The sequence below is a fragment of the Ranitomeya imitator genome, chromosome 9, assembly GCF_032444005.1.
Source record: "Ranitomeya imitator isolate aRanImi1 chromosome 9, aRanImi1.pri, whole genome shotgun sequence".
Lineage (NCBI taxonomy): Eukaryota > Metazoa > Chordata > Amphibia > Anura > Dendrobatidae > Ranitomeya > Ranitomeya imitator.
Window position 1 is genome coordinate 13,098,215 of NC_091290.1, and position 14,279 is coordinate 13,112,493.

A 14,279-nucleotide genomic window follows, 5' to 3' on the forward strand; every position below is an offset into this window, starting at 1 on the left:
CTGCAGACGCAGTACCGACCACTACCTGGTCACTGTATAGGTCTATATATAGGTCTTGGTGGGGTGGTTTTCATTCAGTAATAGTATAGTAGTTTTCAGTCTCGGATATCAATTAGGTTCTGCTCCTTTCTTAACAATGGTACGATGGGGGCCCTTCCTCGTTGAAACCCCAAACTCAGCCTTGCTGGTTTTCACGTTGGCCGATGTGTTGTCAGTCCCACCAAATTCTCAAATGAACAGAGGGTTGCCATGTCCTTCCCATAGGCCTCTCATTTCCTCTGCCACCCTGGGGCACTTCATGTAACTTCTACCCCTCTCTCCGTCACCACCAGTACATAATGCCCCCTGCTCTGCAGTCCTACAGGCTCTTTATCTCTCACATATTCTTGTATCCAATGGTGCATAAACTAAAGGGAGACAAGGAAAGCTCTGGTACTGACCCTGTAGGGGTTCAGTAAGGTGATTATTACTAATTTTACTATTTTACATTTTGAGAATTTTTTATATGGCCGTACAACCCCTGTAGCCGCATTTTCAAAGTCATAATTTGGTAAAAAGTGCAACCCAATACTTTGCTGTCGGATTTAGCCGCAGTGTCCGTGTTTTACGGTTGTTGTAGTTTTTCTTGTTCTCCACATGGTGGCGCTGTTTCACTTTGCAATTAAGTATCGAACAGAAAAACAATGTTGCAAAGTATAGAAGCAATAAGAAGAATAAGAAGACAGCAGGGGCTCCAGGGTGGGGGCTACAGCACACATACAGGAGGGCAGCGACCACTTTAGATGCCCCATCCACATAGTCTTTATGATAGAGAATAATACTGGACTTATAATGGCAAGCTGAGATATTTGGTTAAAGTTAAGTTTCACCAAACTATAGACCGGTCAAAAGCCCGAGCAAAACAATCACTGACCCTCCCAACTTGTAAGGCTGAAGTCACACATCCAGAAATCAGCCAGTGTCTGTACTGACAACAAAGCCCAGACTTACCCAGGGTAGGCCGCCCCCAAACTAACAGCCCCATACTTACTGTATGTGTATGAGAGTTTTAGTTCGGGTCAGGAGACCCGCAGTCTGGCCATTGTGGTCTCTGCACTAAAAAGGAAAGGGTCAATGGGTGGAATCAGCCTTTAGAAGAGGAACGTCGCTGCCCAGAACACGTCTACTCCAGTGGTGGCGGCTTTACACCACTCCTTCCGATGCTCGGCATTGTGCTTGGTGACGTACGGCTGTGTGCACTGCTTGGCCATGAAGCTCCTAGCGGGGGCGCTGTGCTGCTGGAGTACGGAGGTTGCACACGTGAAGTTTGTGTACGGAGGTTATACACTGGGGTGAGGGGCTGGGGCAGTGTCGGACTGGGATGCCAAGGGTCCACCAGTAACATTGACTTTAGGGGGCCCACTTTTCACCAGCATACAGATATTACACTACCCTCATTCCCAAATTTACCTACATCTCTATATAATAATAAACTGGGTAGTTGGTTAATGAATGATGAGATGCTGCTTTTTTCTGTACAGAGTGAATTATGCCAAGTACTGGCCATACAGTGGAGTTGGGGGCTCAGATCTGCACAGGGGCCCACAAGCGGAGACCCCTGTTACCCTATGGGCCAGTCCGAGCCTGGGCTGGAGGATACACACCAGGGGCGAGGGGGGCCGAAAGCTATACACCAGGGGTGGGGGTGGGCAGATATTATACACCAGGGGCGAGGGGCTGGATGTTATACACCAGGGGTGGGGGTGGGCAGATATTATACACCAGGGGCGAGGGGCTGGATGTTATACACCAGGGGTGGGGGTGGGCAGATATTATACACCAAGGGGAGGAGGGCCGGATGTTATACACCAGGGGCGAGGGGGGCCGGATGTTATACACCAGAGGAGGGGGAGGGCAGATGTTATACACCAGGGGCAGGAGGGCCGGATGTTATACACCAGGGGCGAGGGGGGCCGGATGTTATACACCATAGGAGGGGGAGGGCAGATGTTATACACCAGGGGCAGGAGGGCCGGATGTTATACACCAGGGGCGAGGGGGGCCGGATGTTATACACCAGAGGAGGGGGAGGGCAGATGTTATACACCAGGGGCGAGGGGCCGGATGTTATACACCAGAGGTGGGGGTGGGCAGATGTTATACACCAGGGGCAGAGGGGCCGGATGTTATACACCAGGGGCAAGGGGCCGGATGTTATACACCAGGGGCGAGGGGGGCCGGATGTTATACACCAGAGGAGGGGGAGGGCAGATGTTATACACCAGGGGCGAGGGGCCGGATGTTATACACCAGAGGAGGGGGAGGGCAGATGTTATACACCAGGGGCGAGGGGCCGGATGTTATACACCAGAGATGGGGGTGGGCAGATGTTATACACCAGGGGCAGAGGGGCCGGATGTTATACACCAGGGGCGAGGGGGGCCGGATGTTATACACCAGAGGAGGGGGAGGGCAGATGTTATACACCAGGGGCGAGGGGCCGGATGTTATACACCAGAGGAGGGGGAGGGCAGATGTTATACACCAGGGGCCGGATGTTATACACCAGGGGTGGGGGTGGGCAGATATTATACACCAGGGGCAGGAGGGCCGGATGTTATACACCAAGGGCGAGGGGCCGGATGTTATACACCAGGGGTGGGGGTGGGCAGATATTATACACCAGGGGCAGGAGGGCCGGATGTTATACACCAGGGGCGAGGGGGGCCGGATGTTATACACCAGAGGAGGGGGAGGGCAGATGTTATACACCAGGGGCAGGAGGGCCGGATGTTATACACCAGGGGCGAGGGGGGCCGGATGTTATACACCAGAGGAGGGGGAGGGCAGATGTTATACACCAGGGGCGAGGGGCCGGATGTTATACACCAGGGGCAAGGGGTCGGATGTTATACACCAGAGGTGGGGGTGGGTAGATGTTATACACTGGGGGTGAGGGGCCGGATGTTATACACCAGAGGTGGGGGTGGGCAGATGTTATAAACCAGGGGCAGAGGGGCCGGATGTTATACACCAGGGGCGAGGGGGGCCGGATGTTATACACCAGAGGAGGGGGAGGGCAGATGTTATACACCAGGGGCGAGGGGCCGGATGTTATACACCAGAGGAGGGGGAGGGCAGATGTTATACACCAGGGGCAGAGGGGCCAGATGTTACACACCAGAGGAGGGGGAGGGCAGATGTTATACACCAGGGGCAGAGGGGCCGGATGTTATACACCAGGGGCGAGGGGGGCCGGATGTTATACACCAGAGGAGGGGGAGGGCAGATGTTATACACCGGGGGCGAGGGGGGCCGGATGTTATACACCAGAGGAGGGGGAGGGCAGATGTTATACACCAGGGGCGAGGGGCCGGATGTTATACACCAGAGGAGGGGGAGGGCAGATGTTATACACCAGGGGCGAGGGGCCGGATGTTATACACCAGAGATGGGGGTGGGCAGATGGTATACACCAGGGGCGAGGGGCCGGATGTTATACACCAGAGATGGGGGTGGGCAGATGTTACACACTAGGGGCAGAGGGGCCGGATGTTATACACCAGAGGTGAGGGTGGGCAGATGTTATACACTAGGGGCAGGGGGGCCGGATGTTATACACCAGAGGTGAGGGTGGGCAGATGTTACACACTAGGGGCAGAGGGGCCGGATGTTATACACCAGAGGTGAGGGTGGGCAGATGTTATACACTAGGGGCAGAGGGGCCGGATGTTATACACCAGAGGTGGGGGTGGGCAGATGTTATACACTAGGGGCAGGGGGGCCGGATGTTATACACCAGAGATGGCGGTGGGTAGATGTTATACACTAGGGGCAGGGGGGCCGGATGTTATACACCAGAGGTGGGGGTGGGTAAATGTTATACACTAGGGGCAGGGGGGCCGGATGTTATACACCAGAGGTGGGGGTGGGTAAATGTTATACACCAGGTGCAGGGGGGCCGGATGTTATACACCAGAGGTGGGGGTGGGTAGATGTTATACACCAGGGGCAGAGGGGCCGGATGTTATACACCAGAGGTGAGGGTGGGCAGATGTTATACACTAGGGGCAGAGGGGCCGGATGTTATACACCAGAGGTGGGGGTGGGTAGATGTTATACACTAGGGGCAGGGGGGCCGGATGTTATACACCAGAGGTGAGGGTGGGCAGATGTTACACACTAGGGGCAGAGGGGCCGGATGTTATACACCAGAGGTGAGGGTGGGCAGATGTTATACACTAGGGGCAGAGGGGCCGGATGTTATACACCAGAGGTGGGGGTGGGTAGATGTTATACACTAGGGGCAGGGGGGCTGGATGTTATACACCAGAGGTGGGGGTGGGTAAATGTTATACACCAGGGGCAGGGGGGCCGGATGTTATACACCAGAGATGGCGGTGGGTAGATGTTATTCACTAGGGGCAGGGGGGCCGGATGTTATACACCAGAGGTGGGGGTGGGTAAATGTTATACACCAGGGGCAGGGGGGCTGGATGTTATACACCAGAGGTGGGGGTGGGTAGATATTATACACCAGGGGCAGGGGGGCCAGATGTTATACACCAGAGGTGGGGGTGGGTAGATGTTATTCACCAGGGGCAGGGGGGCCGGATGTTATACACCAGAGGTGGGGGTGGGCAGATGTTATACACTGGGGGCGAGGGGCCGGATGTTATACACCAGAGATGGGGGTGGGCAGATGTTATACACTAGGGGTAGTGGGGCCGGATGTTATACACCAGAGGTGGGGGTGGGCAGATGTTATACACCAGGGGCAGGGGGACCGGATGTTATACACCAGAGGTGGGGGTGGGCAGATGTTATACCCCAGGGGCAGGGGGGCCGGATGTTATACCCCAGGGGCAGGGGGGCCGGATGTTATACACCAGAGGTGGGGGTGGGCAGATGTTATACACTGGGGGCGAGGGGCCGGATGTTATACACCAGAGGTGGGGGTGGGCAGATGTTATACACCAGGGGCAGGGGGGCCGGATGTTATACACCAGAGGTGGGGGAGGGCAGATGTTATACACCAGGGGCCGGATGTTATATACCAGAGGAGGGGGAGGGCAGATGTAATACACCAGGGGCCGGATGTTATACACCAGAGGTGGGGGAGGGCAGATGTTATACCTCAGGGGCGAGGAGCCGGATGTTATACACCAGAGGTGGGGGTGGGCAGATGCTATACACCAGGGGCCGGATGTTATACACCAGAGGTGGGGGTGGGCAGATGTAATACACCAGGGGCCGGATGTTATACACCAGAGGTGGGGGAGGGCAGATGTTATACCTCAGGGGCGAGGAGCCGGATGTTATACACCAGAGGTGGGGGTGGGCAGATGTTATACACCAGGGGCCGGATGTTATACACCAGAGGTGGGGGTGGGCAGATGTTATACACTGGGGGGCGAGGGGCCGGATTCCTGCTGCGGTGGATCGGGGTGCAGGGATCTGATGGCCGGTTCCCTTTAAATCATTAGTTTCTATAATCTCCTAACACTTCTGCATTTTGCTCCTAATTTTCTGCTCAGCGTCGTTGTCGTTAGTGCGAAAGTTTCGTGCTGTTTATTTGCAAGTACTTAAATAAGAAAAGGAAGTAAATAATAGAACAGGATGTTTTTTTAATAAAATCTCTCCTGCACAATTTTCTATAAAATATTCCAACTAAAACTGTGCAATAATTAGCAACATTCACTATTGTAAACAAACAGAACTTTAACACTTTGTTTTACTTACCGTATTTTACGCAACTTTTGGCCCAAATTTTCCTAAAATTCCGTATTACAGCAGTTTAATTAATGCAGTTTCTCGGATGATTATTATGGTTATTAAATGGTGCATTATGGATAATCTGTTTTCGATCACTTAGCGACATGGGCTGGGTCATGACATCGCCACTAATGATTTCCTATCGTTTTGCATTGTCACCTGCGACCTACTGTGATTGCAACATGTTTCCAAATGTGCACGACATTCTGACGCTGTTCACACACGGATCATTTGCCATAGACTTGAATAGAAATCTTATTAAGCTGTGACTTTTTTTGCACAATGCCTCTATTTTCCAGCAGAATCATCGCTCTAAAATGGTCATACGACAGCATGTTGCAAATATATATTTTTGCGGTGTAGCCTCATCCTAAACGTTAACGCTCGGACCTCCACTGATCCGTTTTCCTGATCACTGCAGCAAATGTTCACTTTCCCTGCCGCGCCTCTACAAGGAAAACTAATCGGTGCCCGTAGAACTCAATCTTTGCCATAAATGCATGTATCTGGGTACAAAAATTGCAGAGCAAGTGACCTCGTCTTAAAGATTCATATCATAACTGTCAGAAATGGTAGAACTCCGTTAAATAAAAATAATTTTGTTTCACATAAATCATCTGAGCGGAGCTCAGAAAAAGACAGATAAGGTTAGAAACGCTCCCATTGGACTGTCAGAATGAGCTCACTGATGGATTCTCAGTTAACTCATTCTGCAGACAGCAATAGACAGTGCCACACAGATTCTATAGAGGGCAAACGGTGCAAAACTTTTAACAAAATCCAATTATAAAAATTATTGTTAGCCAAAACATAGTGGGCCATGTTGGGACATCTAAAGTCATAAGGAAAAGGTAAGGAGGACACATCCAGGTATCACGCTGATAATTTACATGTACTCCCGACCTTTGCGTGAGTCACACTCTTATGTTTGTTCTTATTGACCTAGATTGATATTATTGTCTCTTGTTGTCCTTCCTTAGGCTGTAACATTTACATTTAAAAACAAATAATGTCTCTCAATCAAGGTAATATTATTAATTTACCCATTTTAACATAATCCCTTTAAGTTAGATGGTCCCTTTAACATGGCTAGGACTTTCTATAGTTATATAATCAGCTGTAGATCTGATTACTGCGCCCCCGCAGGGAAAGGTAGTGTCACAACTCTGTTGTCCGATGTCCCAGGACCAGGGACTCCTTCCCTGTCCCCAACGCTAGGGGTGCTCTAGCTTGTCCTGTTCCCCAGATTACTTCTGATGGTGAAGATGCCAGGGCCACCCACGTACCTTGCCTTAGCTCCTGAATCCTCCCTCAGTCTGTACCCCTCCACCATCGAGGGAAGAGGGGAGTAGTAGTGCACCGTAATAAACCAACCAGACTAACAAGGTAATACAAACAGGTGTAACGAAAAATACCAAACATACAAATATACACATACAGACAACAGAAAAAAGCATTGGGGAGTCGGGGATGGGGTTAAACCAAAGTAGGAGAAGAAAGGGAATTATCACACACTCAAAACCAAGCAACAGTCACAGATAAATCCACGAAACACCTTCTCCAATACCCACCAACAACCGCCAGCCATGAAGCAAAAGCTAACTCTGACAATGAGCGCTAGCCAGGGCCTAGTTTATATAGGAAATTAAGGCTAATAGAGCTCAGCTGAGCCTTAATGCTGAAAAGCTTCCGGGAGCTCTCAGCTGAGCAGATTAACCATTGCATTGCTAAAAGAAACCTCTAACGTTTAATATGAAGGTGAAGTTCTTCTAATCAGTGCAAGAGTAGGAGACATCAGATGCTGCGGTCTTCTGGCCCCTCTCTGCCGCGGTAAACCCGTGACAGTACTTCCCCTTTTTTACGAGGGACCGCTGGTACCAACATCTTCTCTTCAGGACCGTATCCCTTCCAGTGTACCAGATACTGAAGCGACCAAAGAAATAAGCAAGAATCAACAATCTTAGCTATCTGGAACTCAAAATTTCCATCCACCATGACTGGAGATGGCGATAGCGGTGATGGTACAGAGGACACAATGTATTTTTTGAGTAAAGATCAATGAAACACATTATGGATCCTAAAAGTGAGCAGCAAAGCAAGGAGAATGCTACAGGATTGATGACGGCCACAATCTCATAAGGACAGATGAACCAGGGACCCAGTTTCCAAGAGGGAACCTTCAACTTAATGTTCCTTGAGGACAACCACACCAAGTCACCAACGCACAGGTCCGGACCCACCAAACGTCTCCGATCAGCCACACTCTTATATTTCGACCCCATCTTCCTCAAATTATCAGACATAATAGATTATGAAAATCGTTCTTCAGGTAATTCAGAAGATCGATTCCTATTAAATGGGCTGAACTGAGGAAGAAACCCGTACGCCCAGAAGAATGGAGACTTACCAGTAGACTTATGACAACGATTATTTACCACAAATTCAGCTAGAGGTAAGTAGGTAACCCAATCCTCCTGATTCTCAGACACAAAACACCTAAGATATGTCTCAAGATTTTGGTTAAACCGATCAGGTTGCCCATTAGACTGCGGGGGGGAGGGGGAGGAAATGCTGAAGAGAACAACAGATGGATCCTCAAAACACCCTCCAAAACTTCGAGAACCCCATGTAATTTTACAGTCTCACTGATGAAAGTTTGCGCCAAGGTCTTTGCGTTAGGTAGAGCGGGTAGCGCAACAGAATGTAACATCTTAATGAATCTGTCCACCACTACCCAATATTCCAGGTATTGAATGCTTCCCTGGCCGGACTGGACCATTTGGAAAATTCTGTCCCTTTCCTGACCATATTCGTCACAGGTTTAGCCACTACCAAAAAGATTTTTATGAAGTTACGGTAGTAGTTGGGGAAACCCAAAAGCTTTGTGACGACTTCAAGTTATCAGGAACATTCCAATCCAGTACCTCCTGGACGTTCGCCGGATCCATGAAAAAAAACAGTTGACGTTAAAAGATATCCAAGAAAAGGGAACTCCTCAATCGAGAACATACATTTTTCTGGTTTGACAAATAATTTATTGTCTCTGAGTATTTGTAAGACCTGCCTGACATGTACCTGATGTGAATCAAGGTCAGGTGAATAAATTAATATGTCATCAAGATAGATTACCACAAATCTACCTACCAGATAACTAAAGATGTCATTTACAAAGTGCTGAAAGATGGCGGGAGCATTAGTTAACCCAAATGGTATCACAAGGTTCTCAGTGTCCCTCAGGTGTATTGAAAGCTGTTTTCCACTCATCCCCCTCTTTAATACGAATGAGATTATACGCCCTCATGAGATTCAGTTTAGAAAACCATTTTGCTCCTACAATCTTATTAAAGAGATCCGTGATGAGAGGGAGCGGATATGGATCCCGGACCGTGATCTGATTGAGTTTGCGGAAATAGGCAAAGAAACACCCAGCAGCTATGGAGGATGAGGATGGTCTGATGTGACCGTTTGCCAAACTTTTTGCGATATAGCCCTTCATGGCCTGCCTCTTTGGACCAGAGGTATTATATAGTCTGCTCTTTGGCTGCTTGGCCCCGGAGACAAGATTAATGGCGCAGTCATAAGGATGATGGGGAGAAAGTTCTTGGCACCCCTCCTCCGAAAACCCATCACCAAAGTCAGTCAAGTATTTAGGCACAGGCTGGGTATCTAAGCAGTGTCCTTGACAATACCGTTCTGGCACAGGTGCCGGATTTTGTATTGGGGAACAGGAGCTTTCAGTTACCTCTTTAATGCCCAGTATAGTCATAAGCCTAGAAAGACAATGTTGAGAGTCAATGACCACGGTCAAGTGGAAGAACTGGAAGAAGTAAGTTCTTCCATTGTCTGGACACCCTCATTAGCACCTACCAATGTGCTGGTTTTCCCTGTGACATGTCCATTGATGCCTCCAGAGATGTGATACCGGTTCATTTTTGCTTCCAGTAAATGTAGGATATTATCCCGGTAAATGATGTGTTTGCACCGGGGCCGGGCTCCTCGGTACACATCTGTGGTGCCAGGTTATGACATAGAGTGACATGGGATCCTGGCAGCGGCAGCATTGCTCGCAGGTGATATGGGGGTGCAGCTCCTATCTCCGATCTAGCTTCGATACTGCACGTCTCAGTGGACACCAGATATTGTGTACATATTTGTCTCAAGTTTTCTCAGAACACTCCTCATTGTCGGGGCACATCCCTCTGGATGACCTAAATGTTCACTGCTGACAAAACAGTGCGGTTGTTTCACGAGACGTCAACGTAACACGCGGCACTGGAAAACTTAAAGGGGAAGGATTATTTTTGATGTATTATTGCAATAGAACACAGATCCAGACCCACAGAAGAGAGAAGCTGCGGGAGCGCTGTAGACCTTCCTAACGGCAACCTGGCCAGATTTTACACAAGGAAACAGATGGCACCTGTCAGATAAGAGTTTACTGACATGGCGCAGTCTTGGCTGAGGTTTGGGGGGACTTACCTCCATGGGAGTCTCTTCCTACACCATCTGGTCAAGCATCTCTTATACCTTAAAGTAGTACCACTTGTCCAGAATTGGCTTTATCTGTGTTTTTGGGACCAGTCTCCATGATTTGCTCGACAGGCTCTTGGTACCCAACATCCATGTAGGTCGAGCAGTATCCAGACTGCAAAGAACAAAGAAGACAATCATAGAATCCTAGAATGTTAGAGTTGGAAGGGACCTCCGGGGTCATCGTGTCATCTGCTCAATGCAGGATTTGCTAAACCATCTCAGACGGATGCCTGTCCAGCCTCTGTTTGAAGACTTCCATTGAAGGAGAACTCACCACAATGGTCGTAGGACCAACAGAGCTTTATCATTCCCAACCCAAATCCTAAAACAACATTGTACCTTCTCTTTACTGACCGCACAGAGCTAATCCAAGCCCAATGCTGGTGTGCCACCAACAGCACTATGCGCCCCTATTACTTTCTCCTCCTATTTTTTCAGGCCCATAGTGTTGCCCTTGTGACCCCACTGGGCTCTCTGGACTTTCACAGACATGAGAATGCGCCTCCTGGCAGCCAGCGATAGCCTTGTTGTTGTCAGGGTGTTCGGTGTTGGCCTTGCCTCTGTTATGCGCACACGCTATAAGACATGTGCCATGGTTGGTTCTATGCCCATTGGCACCAGGTAGCAGAAACCTATTTGGGAGCTTCATCTGAAGAAGATGGCCCAATAGTCAAGGAAGGAGCCTAATAGTCATGGAGGGGAAGGGAGAGGAAACAAGCATAGGTCACCGTGTACTCGCCCCATCATGGGTGGCCTATGTAAATCTCTGCTTCACTGATATTGTACCTCAAGTAGTGCCTCATGTCTATTCTGACAGGTTCTTGGTGGAATATGTCAGTTTTTTTAAGTTACACCATGGAGAAACCAGTCAATTCATAGTGTGCTATGATCCAAAAAGTCATGCACGTGATTTCAACGACCTGTCACGCTTTGCCACAACCATGCTTTGGCTTGCTCATCCTGTCTGGGGCCAGTCCTGCGCGCCTTCTGTGGTTGCCCTGTGTTTTTGCTACTGGTGCGTGTTGTTCATCTTGCAGGAAGCGTATCCTACATAGTATTGTTCTGTTGTGACTTGTTGTTCTACACCCAGCTCCTAGCCATCTCCTGACTGCTCCCTAGCCTTGGCCATCAGATTCCACGTCTGGACCTTATTGGTCAATGCAATGTCTGGCTGCCAACTAGTGGCTCCTGGGGGTACTATACCTCAGCTGAGAGTGTGCCGGCTGCCCCCTAGTGGCTCCTGGGGGTACTACACCTCAGCTGAGAGTGTGCTGGCTGCCAACTAGTGGCTCCTGGGGGTACTACACCTCAGCTGAGAGTGTGCTGGCTGCCAACTAGTGGCTCCTGGGGGTACTACACCTCAGCTGAGAGTGTGCTGGCTGCCCCCTAGTGGCTCCTGGGGGTACTACACCTCAGCTGAGAGTGTGCCGGCTGCCCCCTAGTGGCTCCTGGGGGTACTACACCTCAGCTGAGAGTGTGCTGGCTGCCAACTAGTGGCTCCTGGGGGTTCTACACCTCAGCTGAGAGCGTGCTGGCTGCCAACTAGTGGCTCCTGGGGGTTCTACACCTCAGCTGAGAGCGTGCTGGCTGCCAACTAGTGGCTCCTGGGGGTACTACACCTCAGCTGAGAGTGTGCTGGCTGCTCCCTAGTGGCTCCTGGGGGTACTATACCTCAGCTGAGAGTGTGCCGGCTGCCCCCTAGTGGCTCCTGGGGGTACTACACCTCAGCTGAGAGTGTGCTGGCTGCCAACTAGTGGCTCCTGGGGGTTCTACACCTCAGCTGAGAGCGTGCTGGCTGCCAACTAGTGGCTCCTGGGGGTACTACACCTCAGCTGAGAGTGTGCTGGCTGCTCCCTAGTGGCTCCTGGGGGTACTACACCTCAGCTGAGAGTGTGCTGGCTGCTCCCTAGTGGCTCCTGGGGGTACTATACCTCAGCTGAGAGTGTGCCGGCTGCCCCCTAGTGGCTCCTGGGGGTACTACACCTCAGCTGAGAGTGTGCTGGCTGCTCCCTAGTGGCTCCTGGGGGTACTATACCTCAGCTGAGAGTGTGCCGGCTGCCCCCTAGTGGCTCCTGGGGGTACTACACCTCAGCTGAGAGCGTGCTGGCTGCCAACTAGTGGCTCCTGGGGGTTCTACACCTCAGCTGAGAGCGTGCTGGCTGCCAACTAGTGGCTCCTGGGGGTACTACACCTCAGCTGAGAGTGTGCTGGCTGCTCCCTAGTGGCTCCTGGGGGTACTATACCTCAGCTGAGAGTGTGCCGGCTGCCCCCTAGTGGCTCCTGGGGGTACTACACCTCAGCTGAGAGTGTGCTGGCTGCCAACTAGTGGCTCCTGGGGGTTCTACACCTCAGCTGAGAGTGTGCTGGCTGCCAACTAGTGGCTCCTGGGGGTTCTACACCTCAGCTGAGAGCGTGCTGGCTGCCAACTAGTGGCTCCTGGGGGTACTACACCTCAGCTGAGAGTGTGCTGGCTGCTCCCTAGTGGCTCCTGGGGGTACTATACCTCAGCTGAGAGTGTGCCGGCTGCCCCCTAGTGGCTCCTGGGGGTACTACACCTCAGCTGAGAGTGTGCTGGCTGCCAACTAGTGGCTCCTGGGGGTACTACACCTCAGCTGAGAGTGTGCTGGCTGCCAACTAGTGGCTCCTGGGGGTACTACACCTCAGCTGAGAGTGTGCTGGCTGCTAACTAGTGGCTCCTTGGGGTACTACACCTCAGCTGAGAGTGTGCTGGCTGGCAACTAGTGGCTCCGGGGGGTACTACACCTCAGCTGAGAGTGTGCTGGCTGCTAACTAGTGGCTCCTGGGGGTACTACACCTCAGCTGAGAGTGTGCTGGCTGCCAACTAGTGGCTCCTGGGGGTACTACACCTCAGCTGAGAGCGTGCTGGCTGCCAACTAGTGGCTCCTGGGGGTACTACACCTCAGCAGAGAGCGTGCTGACTGCCCTCTAGTGACTTCTGGAGGTACTACACCTTAGCTGAGCTCCTGGGGGTACTACACCTCAGCTGAAAGCATGCCGGCTGCCCTCTAGTGGCTCCTGCGGGTACTACACCTCAGCTGAGAGCCTGCTGGCTGCCCTCTAGTGGCTCCTGGGGGTACTACACTTTAGCTGAGAGCACGCTGGCTGCCCTCTGGTGGCTCCTGGGGGTACTACACCTCAGCTGAGAGCATGCTGACTGCCCTCTAGTGGATCCTGGGGGTACTACACCTCAGCTGAGAGCGTGCTGGCTGCCCTCTAGTGGCTTCTGGAGGTACTACACCTTAGCTGAGCTCCTGGGGGTACTACACCTCAGCTGAGAGCATGCTGGCTGCCCTCTAGTGGCTCCTGGGGGTACTACACCTCAGCTGAGAGCCTGCTGGCTGCCCTCTAGTGGCTCCTGGGGGTACTACACCTCAGCTGAGAGCGTGCTGGCTGCCCTCTAGTGGATCCTGGGGGTACTACACCTCAGCTGAGAGCGTGCTGTTCCAGTTGCAGCCACAATGGTCCACATCTGAGCCACATGCTGCATCACACTGCCCTTTCGAAAAATTCAGTATTAATTTATATTAATGTTTTAATTATTAATAATGGATTATTAATTGGAATAATTAATGTTCGCCATTCCATTATTACGTTAGGTCCACAGTTCAGTGCAAATTTTATAACATCAGTAAGGGGAGCCGAGTTCTGATCTGACAAATGATAAAATTCTGCCTGCTTGCGGCCACCACTGGGGGGAACTAACACCTTATTTAATTATATATGAGAGTTATGGGTTTTTCTAAAATGATACATTTGTGACCATCGGCAGCCACCACTAGGGGGAGCTGAACTTTACTGTACTCTATACAGTGCACGGCCAGCAGAGGAAGCGGTTCAGTTGCCCACGGACTTTCTGCCTCTTGTCTTTTATTTTTTTTTTTTACAGTCAAAGTTCAGCTTCATCAACTGAAGTTTTTCATCTTCTATATGAAAGGATATTTCATAAGAAAGTTAGTCAAAAGTTTAGCAGA